Source organism: Antechinus flavipes, chromosome 2, assembly GCF_016432865.1.
Source record: "Antechinus flavipes isolate AdamAnt ecotype Samford, QLD, Australia chromosome 2, AdamAnt_v2, whole genome shotgun sequence".
NCBI lineage: Eukaryota > Metazoa > Chordata > Mammalia > Dasyuromorphia > Dasyuridae > Antechinus > Antechinus flavipes.
This window is the reverse complement of record NC_067399.1, coordinates 377134542-377158420: the sequence shown is the minus strand read 5'-3', so window position 1 is coordinate 377158420 and position 23879 is coordinate 377134542. Positions and strand designations below refer to the sequence as shown.

The following is a 23879-nucleotide window of genomic DNA, read 5'->3' as shown; positions in this document are numbered from 1 at the left end:
CAGGAAAGTGAGAGCATTTCAGGCTTGGGAACAGCTAGAGAAAATGCCTGGAGCTGAAAGATGGAACATTTCATTCATGGAACAGCTAGGAGGCTGGTGTCACTGGATCAAACAATATGAGATAAGGAATAAGGTATAAGAAGACTGAAAAGGTAGGAGGGAGGAAAGTTATGAAAGACTTTGAACACTAATAAATTTTGTTTTTGATCCTGGAGGCAAAAGGAAGCTCTTGCAGTTTATTGAATGGGGGGAAGGAGATGACATGGTAGACATGTACTTTAGGAAAATCACTTCAGTGGCAGATTGAATTGGAATGGAAATAGACTTGAAACAAGCCAAGCCATCAACAGGCAATTACAACACAACAGGTGTTAGGTATTGAGGGAGAGAGCAACAGAAGGGGAGGAAGGGAAGTATTAGGAAACTGCCTAAGCAGGGATAGAATCAGCCCATATCAGAAGTAGAGCAGGTCAAAGCTCCTATTCCAATTAGGAGTGAAATTAGGATCTGAAGTGGCCCTGGAATTTCCAGCCTAGATGAGATTGGAAGACCAAGTCTTTTTAAAAAATAATTAAAACTATAATAATAGTAAGCATTTCTGTAGCACCTATTTCATACCAGGCCCAGAACTAAGTATTTTACAAATATTACCTGGTTTGATCCTCATTACAATCTTGGGAAATAGGAGTAATTATTACTCTCTTTTGACAAGTGAGAAAACTGAGGCAAATGGTTAAATTACTTGTCCAAAGTCACATAGCTAATGACTGAAGCCAGATTTGAACTCATGTCTTCCTGACTCCAATGCTCCATCCACTGTACCATCAAGCTACTTCCTAAAAGAATTAACATATAGTGTGTTTCTTCTGTTTTGTTTTGTTTTGTTTTTTAAGAAACACTTTAAATTCCTTATATATGAGAGAAAATTATTTCCTAGAATTAGTTAATTCCAAATCTATTGGAATTGCCTTGAATCACTTCATTATTGAGAAGAGTTCATCACAGAAGATCATCACTTAATCCTGTTGTTACTGTGTACAATGTTCTCTTGGTTATGCTTGCTTCACTTATTAATTCATGTAGGACTGTAGGCTTTTCTGAAATCAACCTGCTCATCATTTCTTATATAACAATAATATTCTATTATATTATTTACCATAACTTATTGAGCCATTCCCCAACTGAGGGGCATCCATTCAGTTTCCAATTTCTTGCCACCACAAAAAGGGCTGCTACAAACATTTTTTTCACATGTGGGTCCTTTCCCCTTTTTTATGATCTCTTTGGTTTACAATCCCAATAGAGACACTGCTGGATCAAAAGATATGCACAGTTTCTTTTGTTTCCCCAAAATTTATTTTATTTAAAGAAACAGAATAAGAAAAAAGAAAAACAGATAAAAGAATAAGAAACAAAAGGGAACATTGACATGTGCCCAGCAGAACAATAGGGAGGATTCAAAATATATAACAATAAATACCAATTCAATACATATACATATTAATAGAAGAAATTATATTTATGAGTGTCTATCTTTTCTTTATTTCCTTTTAAATTGTTCTTTTGTTCTTTGCTGTGTACCTTTTTTACTTTGTTCTTTTTTCCCTCTTTCATCTCCCCTCCCCACTCTCAAGCAGGCTATAGTTAAAAAAAAAATTATATATATATATATATATATATACACACACACACATATCCCCCCGACACACACACATTTTTTTTTAGTACTTGATAGAATTTTTTATTTTGTTTTCGTTTTTTATTAAAACTTTTTATTTTCAAAACATATGCATGGGTAATTTTTTAACACTGATCCTTGCATAGCGTGGTGTTCCAAATTTTTCCCTCCTTCTCCCCAACCCCTCCCCTAGATAGCAAGCAATCCAATACATGTTATATATGTTAAATCCAATATATGTAAACATATTTGTGCAATTATCTTTTTAAAAATTTTTAATAGCTTTTAATTTACAAGTTATATGCATGGGTAATTTTACAGCATTGACAATTGCCAAACCTTTTGTTCCAATTTTTCCCCTCCTTCCCCCCACCCCTTTCCCTAGATGGCAGGATGACCAATACATGTTAAATATATTAAAGTATAAATTAAATACAAAATAAGTATACGTGTCCAAACCATTATCTTGCTGTACAAAAGGAATCGGACTCTGAAATATTGTACAATTAGCCTGTGAAGGAAATCAAAAATGCAGGCAAGCAAAAATATAGGGAATGGAAATTCAATGTAATGGTTCTTAGTCATCTCACAGAGTTCTTTCACTGAGTGTAGCTGGTTTAGTTCATTACTGCTCCAGTAGAACTGATTTGGTTCATCTCATTGCTGAAGATGGCCAGGTCCATCAGAATTGATCATTATATAGTATTGTTGTTGAAGTATAGAATGATCTCCTGGCCCTGCTCATTTCACTCAGTAACAGTTCATGTAAGTCTCTCCAGGCCTTTCTGAAATCCTCCTGTTGGTCATTTCTTACCGAACAATAATATTCCATAATATTCACATACCACAATTTTTTCAGCCATTCTCCAATTGATGGGCATCTACTCAGCTTCCAGTTTCTGGCCACTACAAAGAGGGCTGCCACAAACATTCTTGTTGTGCGATTATCTTGCTTCACAAGAAAGATAAGGTCAAAAAGGAAAGGAAATGAATAAAAAACCAAAATGCAAATGAACAACAACAGAAAGAGACACATCTTTTCTATCCCTGCTAACCCTTTGCTTTAAATTCTGCTCCTAACTTGCCTTGCTATTACTTAACCTCTCCCCACCAATGGATCCCTCTTTTGTCTTCTTCCCTCACTTTTGCTTCCCTGTCTGCCCATCTCTCCCCCTTTATAGATTTTGGAAGGGACTATACTCTTCATAGTATATATGTAGTGTTGCCTATTTAAGCCATTCCCGACGTGAGTAGATTTTTAGAACTATGAGCCCTCCTCCCCCCTATATTGCCTCTATGTCTATTCTTCCTCTAAATCTCATTTTATGACATAATTACTATTTTTACTTTAACTCTGCCCCAATCCTTTTTTTGAACTGTCATATTGTTAATGTCAATCTTAAACATATACTATAAATTTCCCATGTGAAAAAAAAAAATTTATCCATGTTGAGTTCCTTGAAATTGATCTTTGATATTGGCTCTTGTGTGTTAAATTTTCTATTTAATTCAGGTTTGGTTGATAGAAAGTCCTGAAAATCTGCAAGTTCATTGAATGTCCATTTTTTCTTTTTCAATGTTATAGATAATTTTCCTGGATATGATAATTTTTATTTGCAGGCCTAATTCTTTTGATTGTTACTATATATAATTCTAGGACCTATGGTCTTTTATTGTGGCTGCTGATAAGTCCTGTACAATTCTAAAAGTCCAGTGTATTTGAATTGTTTTTTTCTTGTTTCTTGAAAAATGTTCTCTTTGGTCTGGGAGTTTTGAAATTTGGCAATAATGTTCTTATGTGTTTTCCATAAAGAATCCCATTGAGGTGGATTTTTTTCTAATCCTATTTTCACCTCATGTTCTATCACTCCAGGACAATTTTCTTGGATTATTTCTTGCATTATTCTGTCAAGGTCTTTTTTTTGGTCACAACTTTTAAGTAGTCCAATTATTCTTGTTCTTTCTCTTCCTGATCTGTTCTTCAGATCTGTCATTTTTCTTATAAGATGTTTCATATTCTGTTCTTTGTAATCTGGTTATTTCTTGGTCTCTCCTTGGGCTTTTCCTTGCCCAATTCAAATTTTCAAAGACTTATCTGTGTCTTTGAGACTCTTTTTCTTCTTTCCTACTTGGTTTACTTTTTTTTTTCATGATTTTCTTGTTTTTCTTGGGTGGTTTTTATTTTTATTTTTTTACTTTTAGCTTTTTCTCAATGTCATTCATTTTATTTTTACATTCTTTTTTGAGTTTTTCTATAAATTTTCTCTGGGCAGGGAGCCATTTCACATTACTTTTTGGAGTAGAATTTTTTTTTTTTTACTTCAGTGTCCAATCCATTTCTCCCAATTTTCAATAGAGGTCTAGCTCAGAGAATTTTATCTTTCCAACTGACTAGAGTTTCATTTATAATTAGTTTAGGTCTAAGGATCCTTCTAGCTCTACTCTGATGTTCTAGGGTTCTGGGATTCTCTACTGAGACAGATATTCAAACAGACAGAAACAAAGACAGAAATGGAGGCTTCTGGTACAGAAGGTACCAGTGGTCTCCATTTCTGTCTAAAGATGAACCCCAGTCTTCCCTGCTCCTATAGTATGTTTCTATGGTGGGGTTCTTTCTTCTTTGTCGATTTATTTTTTTAAATAAGTGGTATTAGTATAAGCACCTCTAATCCTGGGGTGAGAGGCATAGTGTGTCTGGCTTTACTTCAGATGTTCCCTCTGACCAGGAACCCCAAAACAAGATCTCAAGTGCCCACAGCCAGCAGTGTCCCTTCCCCTTTGTCTTTGCACTCACTGATGCTGGTTTCTTCTGCCCAGGGCAGCATCTAACAGCACTACTGGGTCTGGCACTCCTAATCAGCTGAGGTTCCTTCAGGCTTCCTAGACTCAAACTGGGTTTCTAAAAGTCCAGGAGATCAAAGTCTCCCTAATTTTTGCTGAGGCTCCAGCCACACTCAGGTAACCCCACTTAATGTTTCTGCAGAGCTAGCCTGGAGGTGTTTGTACTTCAATTGAGTTAATCCCAGCCCCCAGGTCTTTCTGTAGATCTTGAGGATCCCAGTTCAACCCTAATTCTTCTTGATTTTTGAAGTCTATATTTGCCCTGAGGCACAAATTTGCTCTATTTGTGGGGGAAATTGGGAAAGTTTGAAATTTACCAACCTACTCTAGCTTCCAGAGTTCTTCCCAGAATTATCTTGATGTGCAATTTTTTAGCCCTTTGGACATAGTTTCAAATTGCTCTACAAAATTATTGGATCAATTCATAACTCTGCTAATAATGCATTAGTTTAACTCACAAATTTAAACTCAAGTCTCTGAACTCTTACGTCTACAGAATTTTCCCTTGTAACACAGAGCTAAACTCTGCCCTCAGGGAGTTTACAATCTGAGTGGAATAAGAAAACAAATACAGAGTGCATGAGAAGGACCACATAGATGATCAGCAAGTTTCAAGAAGGGAAAACATTCCTTGGGTTGGAATGGGGAGAAGGGAAGGAAAGGGACGACATCAGGAAAGACTTCATGGAGGAGATCAGAATTTAGTCAGGCAGTAGGATTTCAACTGAAAAAGTTTAGAAGAGGGATTCCAAGAATGAGGAAAAGTGATAGAATCAAGGGCATGGAGACAGGAAAACAGAAGAAATGAGAAAGAAAGAAAGAAAGAAAGAAAGAAAGAAAGAAAGAAAGAAAGAAAAAGAAAGAAAGAAAGGAAAGAAAGGAGGGAAGGAGGGAGGGAGGGAAGGAAGGAAGGAGGAAGGAAGGAAGGAAGGAAGGAAGGAAGGAAGGAAGGATTAATTGGACTGGAATGTGAAGGGAAAGGGATATCTAGTGTGTTTTGGGAATTTTCTGAAGGCTTTTGAGCAGAACACTGATTTGATCAGCCTAGCCTTCCTTGCATTGGGAGGTGACTCCAGAATCTCTGCAGGAGAGGAGAATCTGGAGGTAGGGAGAATAATTAGAAGGTGATTAAAATAAAATAATTCTTGGGAGAGGGGATGAAAGCAAAAGCTAGATCTGACTCAGAAAACTTAGATCCTGCCTCTAACGCTTATTGACCATGTGAAGATAAGCAATTCACTTCCCTCTTTGAACTTCAGTTTCTTCTTCTATTAAAAGGGAATAATATTGTTTACATTGCTATCTCATAGGATTGTTATAAGGAAAGTGTTCAGAACTCTTAAAGCGTTGTAGTATTGAGTGTTGCAAAAATTGGTGTCTGTGAGTGTGGTGAGGAACAAGCCGATGCAATAAATTTTGTAGACCAAGAGAGTGGGGAGGGTCTAAACATTTGTCATAATTATCTTAGTTGATGCTGTCATACAGCTGCTTCTACAAAAGCAAAACTTTCCCTCTGCAGCAAGACAACAAGCAGTATCTTTATTATCATCCTGCATAATGTACAGTGAAACTCATTAATAATGTAACCTACCAACCATATAACAGACACCTCATAAGCAAGATCCATGTGCTGTGGGCATAAAACAGGAGAAAGAAACAAATGAACAAATGAACTTCCTTTACTATTTCTACTGAAGAAGGGAGGGAAAGAAAGAAGAAATGGACTTATCTAGCACCTCCTATGTGCCAGGTACTGTACTAAGCACCTTACAACTATTATCTCTCCAACAATCCTGGAAGGAAGATATATTGTGATCCCCATTTTGCACCTGAAGAAACAGAGAGGTTAAATGGAAATTCTCTGAAGGCTTTTGAGCAGGAGAGATATTTGATCAACCTAGCCTTGCTGAGAGATTAAATGACTTGCTCAGGGTCACGCAGCTAGTGTCTAAGGCTGGATCTGAACTTGGGCCCTAGCTCTTTAGCCATCATGCTATCTAGCTGCTTCTCAAATCCAATGGTGTTATTTGTCTCCAAATCTCAGAGTTGGAAGGGAGGTGAATAAGCATCTGTGTCGTACCTATTACGTGCCAAGCATTGGGCTAAGTATTATTATTTGCTTTTTTCCCACAAATCTTATTTTATTCTCACAACTCTTTGAGGTGGGTGCTATTATTCCCTTTTCATATTTGAGGTATTCATAGGTTAAGTGACTTATACTTGGTCACACAAGAAGGGATTCACCAAATTTACAAAAAGATAAGAGATGATGTATTTATTAAATCCATAGATTAAATCCTGGCGAGAAAGAGAGTTGACACAGTGGAGGAGAGTCAGATTCCAAAAAGATCTCAATAGGCTGGAACATTGAGATAAATCAAATAATGTTAAATTAGAGGTGGAGAACTAGACAAAGTGATTTCATTCCTTCCAAATGAGGAAGCTCCCCTGCTAGTGCAGGTCACAACCACCTCTACAATTTGTAGTAACTAGCTTGCCCAAGATCACAGAAGGGGAGGCTTAAGGCCAGCTCCTCCTGCTTCAGAGACTAGCTTTCCATCTGCTATACCACTCTGTCTCACAGTGATGAGATTAAATAGGGATAGATGGAAAGTCTTGAACCTGACAGAGACATAGTTAGAAAGATGCATTTGAAAAATGTCTCCAGATTTTAGCAGGTTGCAAGCTCAACAGGAGGCATCTATGTGACATTGCAGTCAGATAAGCTTGGGTGGTTTTGGTGTTACAGTTCCAATAGATTTGTGATGGAAAGTGCCATCTGCATCCAAAGAGAGAATTATGGAAACTGAATGTAGATCAAAAAATAGTGTTTTCACCTTTTTGATTGTTACTCTTATTTGCTTGGGGTTTTTTTCTTTCTCATTTTTTCCCTTTTGATTTTATTTTTCTTGTGCAGCATGATGAATATGGGAAAATGATTAGAAGAATTATACATATTAACTTGGGAAGAGGAGGGAAGAGGGAGAAAAATTTGGATACAAGGCTGTGCAAAGGTGAATGTTGAGAACTATCCTTGCATACCTTTGGAAAAAATAAAATACTATTAAAATATTTTAAAAATATTTTTAGGCTACAAGCAGAAGAAGGTACAGAATGGGGGGGGGGTGGTGCGGGAAGAGAATGATGGAACCATCATGTACCACCTGCCCTGGTCAGAGTTTACCTGGAATATTGTGTTCAGTTTTGAGTCCACATTTTAGCAAGGACAGCAACAAACTATAATGTTAATAAGGATGGAGTAGAGCCTTGAGATTGTATCATTAAAAAATCAGTTAAAATAATTTGGTATTTTTTCAGGAGGACTAGAGAAGCCTTGGGGGCAATATGTTTTAATATCTTCAAGTATTTGAAAAATTGCAATGTGTGAGGCAGCTAGGTGGTGCAGTGGAAAGAGCACTGGCATTAAAGTCAGGAGCATATGAATTCAGATTTAAGATTAGACACTTACTGGCTGTGTGACTTTGAGCAAATCACTTAACTTGAATTGTCTTCAAAAAGAAAAGAAAAATTGCTAAATTGGGTGGGAAGAGAATTAGATTTGTTCTGGTTGGTCCCAGGGGGCAGAATTAAGACAAAAGGATGAAAACTATTGGCTGCCTCGGGAGATCTTGGATTGCCTCTCTTCCTCACAAGTACATACTGGATGATCCCTTGTCAGGAATGTCATAGAGGGGATTCTTGTTCTGGGTCAAGATGACCACCTTCTAGATCTGAGGATATGTGAAAAACAGCCATCTGGTTGCCAGGGGTTGGATGGAAGAAGCTGACAGATGGTGGAAGCAGAATCAATGCTAGAATCAGTGAAAATGAACCACCTGCTTCAATTTGTTCTCTAACAGCATCCCTGTGCATGTTTTAAACCACCATTTTCCTTTGTATAGAACTAAAAAAAAACACTTGTCCAGGTATAAAATAGAGCAGAGAGTAGCAGATTCATAGACTGTCAAGTTGGAAGGGACTTATGGAATATTGATTCTTGAAGGAAGAAAAAAGCATTTATTAAACACCTACTATGTAGTAATTTAAAGCAGTTGGTGGTGCTTTAAAATCTTTATCGATTTTGAGTCTTATATTATTATTATATAATAATAAAATAATACTAAAATATTATTTTTTTCATTTTTACAGTTGAGGAAACAGAAGCAGACAAGTTAAGTGACTTGTCCAAAGTGTCTAAAATTAGATATGAACTTGGGTTGTTCTTTTTTTTTCTTTTTTTGTAAATAGTATTTTCTTTTTTTAATTACATGCAAAGATAGTTTTCAACATTCATTTTTTTTTTAATTTTATTTTATTTAATAATAACTTTGTATTGACAGAATCCATGCCAGGATAATTTTTACACGACATTATCCCTTGCAATCACTTATGTTTCGTTTTTTCCCCTCCCTCTCTCCTCCCCCCCCCCCAGGATGGCAAGCAGTCCTATATATGTTAAATATCAACATTCATTTTTGAAAGATTTTAAGTTTCAAATTTTTCTCCCTCCCCCACCCCAAGATATCAAGCAATCTCATCTGGTTATACATGTGCAGTCATGTTAAACATATTTCTTCATTAGCCATATTGTGAAAGAAGAAACAGAACAAAGGGGAAAATAACACAATAAAAAGAAGTAAAAATTGTATGTTTCAGTCTGCATTCAGATTCCATAGTTCTTTCTCTGGATATGGGTAGCATTTTTTTCTATTATGAGTCTTTTGGAATTGCTTGCATTATTGTATTGTTGGGAAAAGCTAAGTCTATCAGAATTGATCATTATACAATGTAGTTGTTACTGTGTGTACTATTTTCCTGGTCCTGCTCCCTTCTCTCAGCATCAGTTCATAAGTCTTTCCAGGTTTTTCTGAAATCAGACTGTTCATCATTTCTTACAATACAATAATATTCCATTGCATTCACATACCACAACTTGTTCAGATATTCCCCAGTTGATTGGGAATCCTCTCAATTTCTAATTCTTTGACATCACAAAAAGAGATTCTATAATTATTTTTGCACATGTAAATCCTTTTCTCTTTTTTATGGTCTCTTTGGGATGCAGACTTCTTAGTGATATTGTTGGATGAAAAGGCATGCAGCAGTTTAATCGCCTTTTGGGCATAATTGCCTCCAGAATGGTTGGATCAGTTTACAACTCCACCAACAATGCAATTAATGTTCTGACATCTTCTTCAACATATATCATTTTCCTTTTCTGTCATATTAGCCAATCTGAGAGGTGTGAGATGGTACCTCAAGAACTCAGATTTTTCTGACTCCACACTCTACCCATTGTACGATTTAGGTGTCTAAAATTGCTGCCTCCTAGACCATCCCTCTTCTGATTAAGAATTGTCTCTGCTCCATTCTTGCTATCCCAAGTTTTCTGAAACTACTACTGTGAATTACAATAAGCTCAAGATAATACAAGGAAGATTTTAAATCTTGAAAGGGTTTAAAGTAAACAAGATTGGGTTTATGTTCATGCTCTTTCCCAATTCTGTTTAGTGAATGTGTAAGTCATGTCACCTCCCTAAGCTCCAGTTTTCCCCTTCTGAAAAATAGGTATTAGTACGAGTACCACCTGGTCCATAGGGTTATATTGATTAAAGTGCTTTCTAGCCTTGAAAGTACTTTAAAAATGGGAATGATTATTACTGGCTCATAGGGTTGTTGTGGAGAAAGTGCTTTATAAACATCATTCTGCATTAATATGAGCTATTATTATTGTCTTCAATAATAATGTTAGAGGCAATGTGGCGCAATGTAGACAATCTACCTCAGACCTGAATAGTTGCATCATTCTGATACAGATTGACTATATGATAGATAAATCATTAAATCAATAAATAAATCAAAATGTGTCAATTTCAGCCACATACAAAGATGGCCACACCCTTGATTTTGCCATCATCCACAGATATACTATTTTAATGTCTAAGTATTATGGGCAGCTAGGTGGTGCAAGTGAATAAAGCTCCAGGCCTGGAATTAGGAATACCTCTTGGATTTGCCTTGAGTTCAAATCCAGCCTTGGACACTTACTAATTGGGTGACCCTGGGCAAGTCTCTTGACCTACTTTGCCTCAGTTTCTTTATCTATAAAATGAGCTGGAGAAGGAAATTAATTTTTTTAAATTCTCTTTTGTATAGTATTTAATATTATTATTTTGGGTCTGGATCTATGTTTGTCTATGTATGTCTGGATCAGTTTTTCCTATTAGAATATAAGCTCCTTCTGCAAAGAATTTTTTTTCATTCTTAATAACTATATTTTCAGCTTTTAGTATGCTATTTGGCACATAATAGATGCTTAAAAAATACTTGTTGATTTACTCACAACATGGTATGCATTCTCTGCCAATGCAGCTTAGTTCCTTGAGAAAAGAGATTGTCTTTTGCCTTTCTTTTTAGATGCCTACTAAATACCTACCATGCACCATTTACTGTATTAAGCACTTTACAAATATTTTCACACTCAAACCTTACAAGACCCTGGAAGATAGATGCTAATATTATTCCCATTTTATAGGTGTGGAAACTGAGGCAGAAAGAAAAGTTAAGTGATTTGTTCAGTTAGTAAAAGTCACTTCATGTGAAAGAGGGATGGAGGAAGAATGGTAGAAGGCTGAGTAATAAGAGATGAAGAAGAAGGGAATAGAGGAAGCTCATGGTGGATAGTTTCAAATTTTTAAGGTAGAATACAAGCCAGAGTTCAGGTGAGAGAGTCAGGGGGATGCCCTCCAGAAGTGGTTTGAGGAGAGATAAAAAAAAGTTTGGACGAGCCACTGTGGAGAATGCAATAGTGAATTGGGGAGGAGTGTCTAGTAGGATTGCCTAGAAGCACTGAGGACCCAGTTGAGGTTGTGTAGCATAAATTTGTAGTGGACCCAGTCAGAATGCCTACATGATTTTCTCCATGTTTGTTCAACAGCCCACATAAGCACAAAGGTAACAAATGGCCAGAGTAACTCAAGGTTGAAGCTTGACTGAGCATAATCAGTGGCATAAAAAGGGGCAAAGGATTCAAGAAAGAATAGTATACAGTTGAATTGGTTTACCAAACAGCCAAAATGGAAAGAATAGGAGAAAATGGCTAGTTCAGGGAAGATGGCCTAGGAGAAAACTAAGGAGTCAAGGGTTTGGAGGTCATAGTGTAAATGAGGAGTAGGGTTATATGAGGAAAAGCAGATGAAAAGATGAAAAGACCAAAAGATTATGGTCTTCCAAAAGATAAAGGGATTTAGGAATAATTGAGCATTTTGTTATTCAATCTGTCTGACTCTTTATGGCCCCTTTTGGATTTTCTTGGAAAATATCCTGGATAAATTTTAAAAAATCACTCCTTAGACCTATAAGAATCTATGAAAGATTATCATGAAATTCACAATGTTGTTTTAAGAAAGCCTTCCATAAATTACCACATCCTTGAGAAAGGGAGAGAAGAGATCAATAAAAATTGTAAAGGAGCACCTGATCTTGCCAAAGAAGAGTGACAAAACATAAAGGGCTTGGATTTCCAGTGACCCATTTCTGTCATATCCATATAGGAAAAGGAAACTGTAAAGTGGCCAAGCATAAAATTGTGGGCAGGTCACTAGTAACTTAATGGAGTAAAAAGAACATTGAATTATGAATCAGGGTTGGAAGCATAACTCTCATGCTAGTCATTTCAATTTCTAGAAGTCATTTTTTCCTTTTTGAAAAACTGAGGGGCATTAAATGAAATTATCTTTAAAATACTTTACAAGTTTAATTTTTTTTACTCTAGCCTCCATTTAAATTAAACAGAATATGGGTAGGTAGGTGGCACAGTGGGTAGAATGCTGAATCTGAATTCAGGATGACTCATGTCTCTAAGTTCAAATATGGCCTCAGACACATACTAACTGTCACCTGGGCAGATATTCAACCCTATTTGCTTCAGTTTGCTCATTTGTAAAATGGACTGGAGAAGAAAATGGCAAACCATTCCAGTATCTTTGCCAAGAAAACACCAAATGGGATCACAAAAAGTCAGACATGATTGAAAAATGACCAGACAATAAAATCTCTGGGGTCTTCCTCCTCCTGTCATAGAAGGAAGCTTCTGCTTAAATAATTTTTTTAATGAAAATAAAATAGACAAAGTGCCTAACCTGAGAGAAGTGATTGTCTGATGGGACCTTCCCTGAACAAACTCCATGTGGTGAGCTCTATCCAGTCCTGGATACTTGCATTTGAAGAAAGACTCTGACAAGCTAGGGAACATGCAGAAGATAGCAATCAAAATGAGGAAGGGTCTTTAAATCCTAATGCACAAGGACAGGTTGGAGGACTGGAAGATAGCTAGCCAGGAAAAGGGAAGGCTTAAAGAAGAATTTGAGAGCTGCCTGGAAGTATTTAAATGGTCATCTTGCAGAAGAGGGAGTAAACTCATTCTGCTTGTCTCAGAAACAAGAACCAGGAGCAACTGGATAGATGTTAAAGATATAACACAGGATAGAGACAGATTTGGGGGTCAATGCAAGGAAAAATCTGCTAACATAACTATTCAAAAGTTGAATGAACTGCCACAGGAAGTAGCGTTTCCCCTCATAGATTTTCAATTTTAGTCAAGTTAAGCCTGTGTTAAGTGTCTATAAGGTGCAAAGAACTGTACTAGGCCTTCAAGTGCCTGCCTTCAAGAAGTTTACATTCTACTATGGAGAGTGGAGGCAAGAATATTAGTTATGATGTGTCCACACATCATACAAAGTATGTTAAATACAAATACAAAGTCAGTTAAAGAAGGTGAAGGAACTAACAAGTGGGTGAACAGTGGCAGCTCGAGGAGCTGGTATCTAAGCTGAGTCTTGAAAGAACAAGTTTCTAAGTGAGAGAAATGAGAATATTATTCTTTTCAGGCTTCAAAACAAAGCAAGATAACTAATTCTTGAGAGGGACTTCTCAGGAGAGGTACAGTTGGGGCTGCAAGGTCTCTGGAGTGTCTTCTAGCTCTAAGATTCAAGGAACTTAGCTTTTCCCATCTGAGGGCTAGTATTTGTGGTTGTTCAGTCATTTTTTCAGTCACGTCAGTCTCTTTGTGATCCCATTTGAGGTTCTCTTGGCAAAAATCCTAGAGTAGTTTTCCATTTTCTTCTCCCACTTATTTTGCAGATGAGAAAACTGAAGCAAAGATGTTGTGTCCTGTTTTCTAGAGCCCCAAGTTGGAGTGATTAAAATATTGAGTCCTGCTTTCTAGAACCCCCAAATTGGGGTGACAAAATGTACCATTGCTTTCTAGAGCCCCCAAGCTGGGGTGACAAAACATACATTGCTTTCTAGAGCCCCCAAGATGAGGTGATTAAAATATATCTTCCTAGTGGATAAGTGATGAGGCAGGACTCCCGAGGATGGTGGAAAAATGGAGTCTGTTTATTTCAAGGGTTTCCCCTTTTTATAATGTAACAAAAACAATACTTGCTATTGTATGTAGATTGCCACTTGGTTTCACTCTGTTTCAATTACAACACAGGTTGTCACTGCCTCCTGACTTCTCAGGAAGGCTGAGAGCCCTTAGGGAAGATGGGGAGGTCAAAGCAGACATTGTCAGCAGGTTCCCTCTGAGCTGAAGGGTCTTATACCTTACCCAGAGTTCCTCCACTGACTGTGACTCTCTGCACAAAGAGAATTGATTTATCCAGGGTCATACAGCTAGTACGTGTCTGAAATTAGATTTAAATCCAGGAAGATGAGTTTTCCTGACTATAGACTCAGTATTCTATTCACTGCATCACTTAGCTAACTGGAATCAGGAAGATTCATCTTCCTGAGTTCAAAATCTCAGACACTGGATAAGTCTCCCTTACTCATTCTATTCACTGCACCATCTAGGTTGTCCAGTACTCTACTCACTGGTCCACATTTACCACACTCTTTAATTCAATTAACCTAACTTAGAAAAAGAAAATTTCCGAATATTGTACCTCTCACTGATAGAGAAACATAACTGAGTTAAGTTAACCTCCAGGAATTTTTGTTTCACTAGAGGGAGGAAAAGCATATACAGTGAACAATAATACACAATGAACCTTGGAAAGGCAAGACTAAAATACTGTTAAGAGGTAGCAGGAAGAAAAAGGTTTTATGGACTGGGGATGCCTAGAAAAAGTACCATTTGGTTTGAGGCTTGAAATTGGTATGGGAATTCAGGAGACAAAAGGAGAGTCTTATCAGACTTTGGGATCAATTAGAGAAAAGAGAAAAAGATACAGAATATTGTGGGAGGAGTAATAGGGTGAAATAATGCAACATGGCAGAAATGATGGAGTATATTGAAGGGAATAGCATATAGTAAGGCTAAGAGGGCAAAAGGGTGAAAGATCATGGTGGAAACTGAATGACAAACCTGGAAACTGGGCTTTTCTTAATGGCTTGATTTATTTGATTTTACAGTAGCAAGCCACTAAAGGATTTGAGTAGAGCAATGGTACAACCAGACTTTTGCTTTAAGAAGATTAGTCTGGCAACAGTATGAAGATCGGATGGGCTGGAGGGAGTAAAGGCAGGAAGATCTATTGGGAGACTGTTGACATGTTTCAAACAGATGAGTGAGGACTTGTAGTAGAATCATGACAATAGGAGTAATAAAGAAAGAACAGATAGAAGAGAGATTATGGTATTGTATCAATAGGAAAGCTAGCAAATGGAGAAAAGAATGAAGTTAGAAGAACTTAGAGGAGCTTTTGGAGAAAAGTAATAAGGTAAATTTGGGGCATGACCTATTTGAGGACATTAAATGGAAACCTGTAGGCAGCCAGACATGGGGGTCTAGAATTTAGGAAGTAGATCAAAACTAGAGATATATGTTGAGAATAACTTATATTAATAATTCTTAAACTTTTTAGTTTCAGGATACCCCTTTTTATCCTGAAAAATTATTGAGGATTATTTCCAAAGAGATTTGTGTGTATGGATTATCTCTATATTATTATCTTTCTTAGAAATTTAAACATCTGAGTATTATTATGAAAATAGTTTTTACCTGAAAGACCCCCACCTGAAAGGGTCTTGGGAAGCTCCCAGGGGTCACCAGGCAACATTTTAAGAACCACTGATTTATATAAAGATACTAATTGAATCTATAGGAGTGAAAAAGATTGTCAAGAGATACAGATTAAAGAAATAAGATTAAAGGATCAAAAATATTGTTTGAGAAATGCTTTACTGTAAAGTTGAAAGAAGTGAATAAAAAAACAGCAAAAGAGACAGAAAAGATAAGAGCAGTGAGAAAGATAGAAGGAAAACCCAAAAAGAAAATGTGGTGTCTGCAAAGATAAGAATAAGAGAGTGTATTCAGTAGAGGGGATGTCGACAGTATCCATTGCTATAGAGAAGTCAAGAAGAATGAAAGGTCTTTGGATTCCATGACAAGAATATTATTAGTGGTCTTAGAGCAAGTATCTTCTTTTTTTTTTAATAACTTTTTATTGACAGAACCCATGCCTGGGTAATTTTTTACAACATTATCCCTTGCACTCACTTTTGTTCCAATTTTTCCCCTCCCTCCCTCCATCCCCTCCCCCAGATGGCAAGCAGTCCTTTACATGTTAAATATGTCACAGTATATCCTAGATACAATATATGTGTGCAGAACCGAACAGTTCTCTTGTTGCACAGGGAGAATTGGATTCAGAAGGTATAAATAATCCGGGAAGAAAAACAAAAATGCAAACAGTTTACATTCATTTCCCAGTGTTCTTTCTTTGGGTGTAGCTGCTTCTGTCCATCCTTGATTAATTGAAGCTGAATTAGTAGAGCAAGTATTTTCAATAGTGTTGTGAGAAACTAAACTAAATTACAAAGGATTAAAGAGTGTTTGCATGGATGCTGTGAGTGCATCATTTTATATCTATGGCATTCTATAACCTAAAAGTAAAGGGAGACCAGGCATGCAGCTAAACCATTCTTCTATTTTGAATTATTCTTTATTTTTTTTAGAGCTATTAAAGACTATATTGTCCTTTGCCTGAACTGGCATCTAAAATTCATCAAGTTCTCTGCCCATCAAATCATTAAATCAGTTTGACAAACGTATATGAACTGTGTGTTAGACTGGAGAAGATCCATAGTTCAACCAGTTCCTTCCCTCATGGAGCTCCCAGGATAATAATTGTAATCTTCTGTATTTACTTGAGACCTCAAATGGTCTTGTAGACTTAAGAATTAGAACTCTAAGCCAACCTTAACTAAATTTAACCTAGAGTCTTCTCTTCCTTGTTGTAGAATTTAAATGCCCCTTTTAATTCTCAAAAGTGCCAGTATGTTCCTCAGTGTTGCTGTCATCATGAGTACATTGCCAATAGATTTCTATATATAGTACCTTATGTGTCAATAAGTGACCATCCTAATTATACACCTGCTTCTGCTGTGCCTCTGTGACTGCCATAGAGTGAGTGATTGATTACCTGCCAGTAAGGGAGGAGTGAAAGCTCCTTAACTCCTACCAAGATTGCATTGTATATGTAATGATCATCTATGTAAATTTCATATGTACCATAATTTCCCTTTTATGTCAGTTAAATATTTCTAAGAGTTATACAAATGAAATTATTCTAAGTACTCATATTTTTTAATCATGTTTTATTGCCTGAATAAAAATTGTTTATCAGTGTTAAAAGTTAAAAAAAGAAAAGTATTTGTTGATGGAGCTGTGAATCAGCCATTCTTGAAAGCTATTTAGAACTATGCCCCTAAAATTACTTAAAGAGTATATACTCTTTGACCAAAGAATGAAGAAAAAACCCTATATGTATAAATACATGTATGCGTGCATGGATAGATAGATATACACATAAATATATATGTTTACATAAGGATACTTTTCCTTTTTTCTTATCTATTTAGAGTATAGACTTATTAATGATATCAGTGTCAAAAGATGGGTTTATATGTGTGTGTATGTGCACACAGACACATATAGTTGTTCAGTCATTTCAGTTGTGTCCTACTCTCCATGATCCCATTTGGGGTTTTCTTAGCAAAAATACTAGAGTGGCTTGCCTTTTCCTTCTCTGGTTCATTTTAAAGATGAGGAAATGAATGTAAAAAGGTTAAATGACTTACTCAAGATTATATATATAGTGACATAGCTAGTAAATGTCTGAGGCCTGATTTAAACTCAGATCTTCTTGACCCTAGACCCAGTGGTCTATCCACTGTACACCTAGATACACTCTATGTATGTGTATGTGTATAATTATAATGATAGATATATCTATACAGATGTCTCTGTGTGTGTGTGTGTGTGTGTGTGTGTGTGTGTGTGTGTGTGTGTATGAGAGAGAGAAGTCAGCTTCTTTGTGGTGATTGCCATCAATGGGAAAGTTGATTAATTTCTGGCATATAAGAATGATAGAACACTAATTTGCTATTTAAAAAAAAATAAGGTGAAGGGGATAGCTTCAAAGAAAGCCAGGAAGACTCACATGAATTGGTACAAAATGAAGTGAATAGAACCAAGAGAACAATTTTAAAATAATGACAACATTGTGAAAGACTTGAGATCCCTAATCAGATAAGAATTTATATTTCTCTCTCTCTCTCTCTCTCTCTCTCTCTCTCTCTCTCTCTTTTTTTTTTTTTTGCTGAGGCAATTGGGGTTAAATGACTTGCCCAGGGCCACATAGCTAGGAAGTGTTAAGTGTCTGAGATCACATTTGAACTCAGGTCCTCCTGACTTCAGGGCTGGTGCTCTATCTATTGTGCCACCTAGCTGCCCCAATTTATGTTTTTCTTTAACTAGATCTGTGATTTTTTGTTATGAGTAATAAAATCCCTCCACCAAGGCATATTGACACATGATATATCATTTTCAATTAATATTGGTTTATACATTTTTGTATTTATCATACAGATTAATATAATCTTTAAGAATCACTCAGGTTCAAATCCTCAGAATCTCTCTGGCTTAAACATCTAATTGGTCCCCTTGCTTCCAATGTCCCCCATCTCTAATTCTTTTTCCAAACTGTTTTTTGATCTTTTCCTGTTTTCTCCCATCTCCATGTATCCATGCATGCCTTCCTCCATGCTTTGAACACATTTCCTCTTCAGCTCATTCCACATTAATATTAAACTCTTCCTCTTCCTTCCAGTTTCATGCAGGTGAATTCCTCAGAGCATCCCTGATTATCATCAAGTGAAAGTCATTTCTTCCTTTTCATATTACTTAAGAATATGCTATATAAACCACACCTTCTCTTTGCTCCTGGCATTCTTATTAGTGTTAGTATGTTCTCCCCATTCCCTTTTTCAAATTATAAATTTCTCTAGGGTGAGAACAATGTAGTAATCTATACTATTATCACCAACAAAAGGCACAAAACCTTTTAAGCACAATAGGTATTTAATAATTGTTTGATGAATTAATTATAATACAATAAAAAGGCCAAATAATAACTATTGTCTGGCAAAAGCTCTTTTCTTAGAACAAATATATCAAAAACTGGAAAACAATTCCTATAGCCTTTCCTATCAGAACATTGCTACAGTAAATAGATCAGATTGGGTAATTGTCACGTTTGAATCTGGTCCTGAGAAGGATGGGTTATGGGTCAGGAGTGACAAGGAGGAAAGAGAGAAATGTTGTTTCTAGGTTCTCAAAATACACCCAAGGCCTTCTTGTTGATTCTAGGATAAAATGAAAGCTCTTTTTTTGGACATTTAAGTTCTTCACATTTTGGCTCTCACTCATATTTCTAGACTAATTGAATATTACTCTCCCTGACATATTCTGCTTTCCAGCCAAACTGAGCTATTTACCTTTTCCTGTTGTATGACAACCCACCTGTGTTCTCGTTGTCCTTCCTTACACAAATTATGTTACATATACATGGAATGCTCTCACTCTTCACCTCTGCCCCTGAAGACTCTTAGCTTCTTCTAAGACTCAGCCCAACTGCCACTTTCTAGAAGAGTCTTTCACTGGTTTCCCCAATTGTTAGTATCCTCATAGGAAAAAAAATTATTCTTTCTCCCTTTGACAGAGAGACAGAGACAGAAAGAAGAGAAAGACAGAGACACAGACAGAGAGACAAAGAAGAGAAACTGGAGAGAGACAGAGAGGAAAGAAACTGAAGAGAAAGACAGAAACAGAAAGAGAGACAGAGGAGAGAAATTGGAGAGAGACAGAGAGGAGAGAAACTGGAGAGAGACAGACAGAGAGACAGAATCAGAAAGAGAGATAGAGAAGAGAAACTGGAGGGAGACAGAGAGAGACAAAGACAGAGACAGGGGAGAGAAATGAGAGAGAGAGAGACAGTGACAGAAAGAGAGAGAGAGAGAAACTGGAGAGAGAAAGAAACACTGGAGAGAGACAGAAACAAAGAGAGGAGAGAGACATTGGGGTGGGGGGAGCAGACAGAGATAGTCAGATGAGGGGGTGGAGTGAGGGAGATCGATGTGGGCCAGGTAAATACTTGGTGGGGTTTTTTGGAGCAACAACAACCTATACCTGAATCATTTCCCTACTTTCTACAAACAACAGAAAAACAAGCGTCAACTAATTAACCATATAATATATAACTTGGCTTCCAAGTGATGCTTCAGTCAAATTAACAATTAAGGGTTTTCATCAAAAAGTATTCAGTGTATGTGCACTAACATGTATAAGGTCACAGGATTTCCTCTGCTCATTTGAATGTCCAGCTTACAAACTTCTAAGTGATTCCTTCTCTCACTTTCCAAAGTTACCATAGGTCACAGACATTGGGGGTTGGCCCCAATTCAATATTGACCTAGTAGAATAAAAAGGGAATATTGTTCGAAATATAAAAATTAGGAAAATGTCTACTTGGTAAATCCTAACTTTACATTGGAGAAATAGGCCTTTCATCAGCCAACCTTTCTCATAAATTTAAGTCATAGGCAATCAACTTTTTTAGTGACCACATTGTTATTTTAAAACAATAAAAAAATAATGATAAGCAAATCTGCCAAATAAAAAAAAAAAACCCTTTGGAAAAAAAGCTGCATTGTCCAATCACCTGCCTTCCTATCACCCTTCAAAAAATCCAGTAGATGGAGAGAAAAATAAGGGGGGAAATTCCTTGTTTTAAAACTCACTGAGGTCTACTAAACAAACATTACAAGGGGAAAATAGTGGCGTTTGAGATTGGTTTCCCACCTAGACTTCACAAGGTTGGAATTTCATGGCAAGTGTTAATCCTATTTAATAGCATTCAAGCCTGGTCTCAGATTCTGGTCCGTCTTACATCCTCAGTGCCTTAGCCACAGCTTCACACCAGCTTTCTGCCATCACCATCCCAGTTCTTTGGCTATGTCTCTGCTCATCCATCAAAGTGCACAACTTGGGCTGTAGCTTCAGTATACTGTTCAACAGCTGTAGCAAGAGCTGCAGACCAGCCCTGGACTATGGGCTACCTGCCCCACTTAAAGAGCTCACAATCTCAGACTCTTCTGTTTGAATGAAAGAAATGAATAGAATGATGAAATATATCTCTGTTTTCTCTCTATCTCTTTATCTCTGTGTATCTTTGGCTCTATATCTTTGTGTCTCTCTCTGTCTCCCTTTCTCCCTCCCTCTCTCTGTCTCATCAGTCAAAGGGAAAGGGCTGATTTGCTTTTCACACATGCCATTCCATCTTCCAGCCTCTCCTAAAATTCTATTCCAGTCTTAAACTCATAGACAAGTAGTCCCGATTGTGGACATCCTGTAAACTCAGTTTCTTCTGTGGCAATATTCAAAGCCTCTCCAACTCCCACATTAAAAAAAAAATGCAATCATTTTTGTTTTTCTTCCCAGGTTATTTTTACTTTCTGAATCCAATTCTTCCTGTGCAACAAGAGAACTGTTCGGTTCTGCACACATATATTGTATCTAGGATATACTGTGACATATTTAACATGTATAGGACTGCTTGCCTTCTTGGGGAGGAGATGGAGAGAGGGAGAGGGGGGAAAGTTGGAACAAAAGTGAGTGCAAGGGATAATATTGTAAAAAATTACCCAGGCATGGATTCTGTCAATAAAAAGTTATAATTCTTTTTTTAAAAAATGCAATCAAACCCTGCTACTTTTATCCTTTAGCCATAGATTTCATAGTCCCTGAGAAATTACTTGAGGCATACTTGAAATATATATTATAATGATAACAGATATGGATATTTAATATGTCAGAAATGATTATTCCAATATCACAAGTATTTCTAAGATGAGAGTACTTCTGACATCACAAGATGGTACATGGTACCACTTGTATCACATCCACATTGATTTTACATGTCACAGATATGGGATGATAGTCCATCATTAAATAGGATGCTTCAAAAACTAGATATTTAAGGATATACTATAACGTATTAACATGTTTAAGACTGCTTGCCATCTAGGGGTGGGGATAGAGGGAAGGAAAGGAAAAGTCGGAACAGAAGTGAGTGCAAGGGATAATGTTGTAAAAAATTACACAGGCATATGTTTTGTCAATAAAAAAATTATAATTAAAAAAACCTAGATGTTTAAATGACATGTAGGCCATATCCACATATATGTTAGTGATGACACACAGATACTATTGATGTTTAAGCAAATAATATGAATAGAAAAAATAAACAACTAACAGTAACACTACATAGCTAATAGAAACATAAAAAACAAAAAACAATGCATAATTAGCACATATATAATAATAAGGACTAGATGGCCATAAACAAACAGAACAGATTATAGACAGGAAAGTCAGGAATCAAGCAGAGGTTTAATTTCTGTTTTTGTTTGTTTTTAAACACAATGTATTGATCTGCATTCGGTCTCCATAGCCTTCTCTCTATGGATGCAAATGATATTTTCCATCACAAGTCTATTGGAAGGAATTGCCTTGAATCACCTCATTGTTGAAAAGAGCCAAGTCCATCACAGTTGATAATCATATAATCTTCTTGTTGCTGTAAACAATGTTCTCTTGGATCTAATTCAGTTTCAATTGATCAAGGATGGACAGAAGCAGCTACACCCAAAGAAAGAATACTGGGAAATGAATATAAACTGCTTGCATTTTTGTTTTTCTTCCGGGTTATTTATACCTTCTGAATCCAATTCTCCCTGTGCAACAAGAAAACTGTTCGGTTCTGCACACATATATTGTATCTAGGATATACTGCAACATATTCAACATGTAAAGGACTGCTTGCCATCTGGGGAAGGGGGTGGAGGGAGGGAGGGGAAAAATCGGAACAGAAGTGAATGCAAGGGATAATGCTGTAAAAAATTACCCAGGCATAGGTTCTGTCAATAAAAAGTTATTTAAAAAAAAAATGTTCTCTTGGTTCTGCTCACTTCACTCAGCACCAGTTCATGTAAGTCTTTTCAGGTTTTTCTAGAAGTTTAATTTCAAATTGAAGAAAAGAGTTTGAATGCAAAGACCCATGTGCTGGGGCTCTACCCCTAATGGGAGGAGCTGAGGCTGTGTGCAGAGATCTCAATATTTATGCCAGTGGCTATTGCAGTGAGCTGTAGCCCTGACAGTGAGAGGGTAACAGCAACTTTGAGATAAGTTTGATTCATAGCAGAGCTTCATGACTGGAATATGGACAGACTCAGAACAAGCAGTGCTTACCTGAGTTCAGGGACACCTGGTATTAGTCAAAATCAAATACTAATTACATGATTTTGCCAGATTCTTGCTATGCCAAACTCAGGGTTCATCCTACTTGCTGAGCCTTAACTCTAGAAAACAATCTGTCTCCTAATATCTTCACAGTAAATAAGGAAATAAACATGAGCAGCCAAGAAGAAAATAAATCAGCAAGTTTGCGATAATAATCAACATGTGCAAAAATGAATTCTTATGTGCACAAACATCAATATTCTCATCTGATGGTTACATGTATAATCATTTCTCCTAATTTTATGGCAATATTATAAGTTAGTTTGGTGATAAGTCAGATGGTTCTAACTCATTTGTGACTTATTAACCTTTTAGACCCTAGACCTGAGCTGATTTATAATATAGACTGATTGTCAGTGACCTCAAGCCTTTAGGTCTTCACTCTAGAACCTGAGATTGTAAATGACCCCAAATAACCTCAGCATTTTAAAACTCTTATGGAGGGACATTAGTTTTCACAGTAAGTAGTGCTACATACGAAAACAAGCATTTTTAGGTTCAATCCTCTCCCCCTCCAACACTGAAATCACTTTCCTTTCAGTCTGAGAAAACAAATGAGTTGCAGGACACAGTTCTTCACCAAAGCATTATCTTCTGAGCTCAGTCTGACTCTTTATGAATAATGAGGGGTCCCTTCTCCATCACTCCTTTCTTCCTACTCAGTAGACAGTCTACCTAACATCCCTATGGACAATAGGTGTTTGTGATAAA

At 36.7% G+C, this 23879-nt stretch overlaps 1 protein-coding gene across 6 annotated transcripts in view; it reads left to right on the top strand.

The window, feature by feature from the left end:
- EVL (Enah/Vasp-like) overlaps positions 1 to 23879 on the top strand; it is a 261471-nt gene that overhangs the window by 176496 nt on the left and 61096 nt on the right. The gene's annotated exons all lie outside the window — the stretch shown is intronic.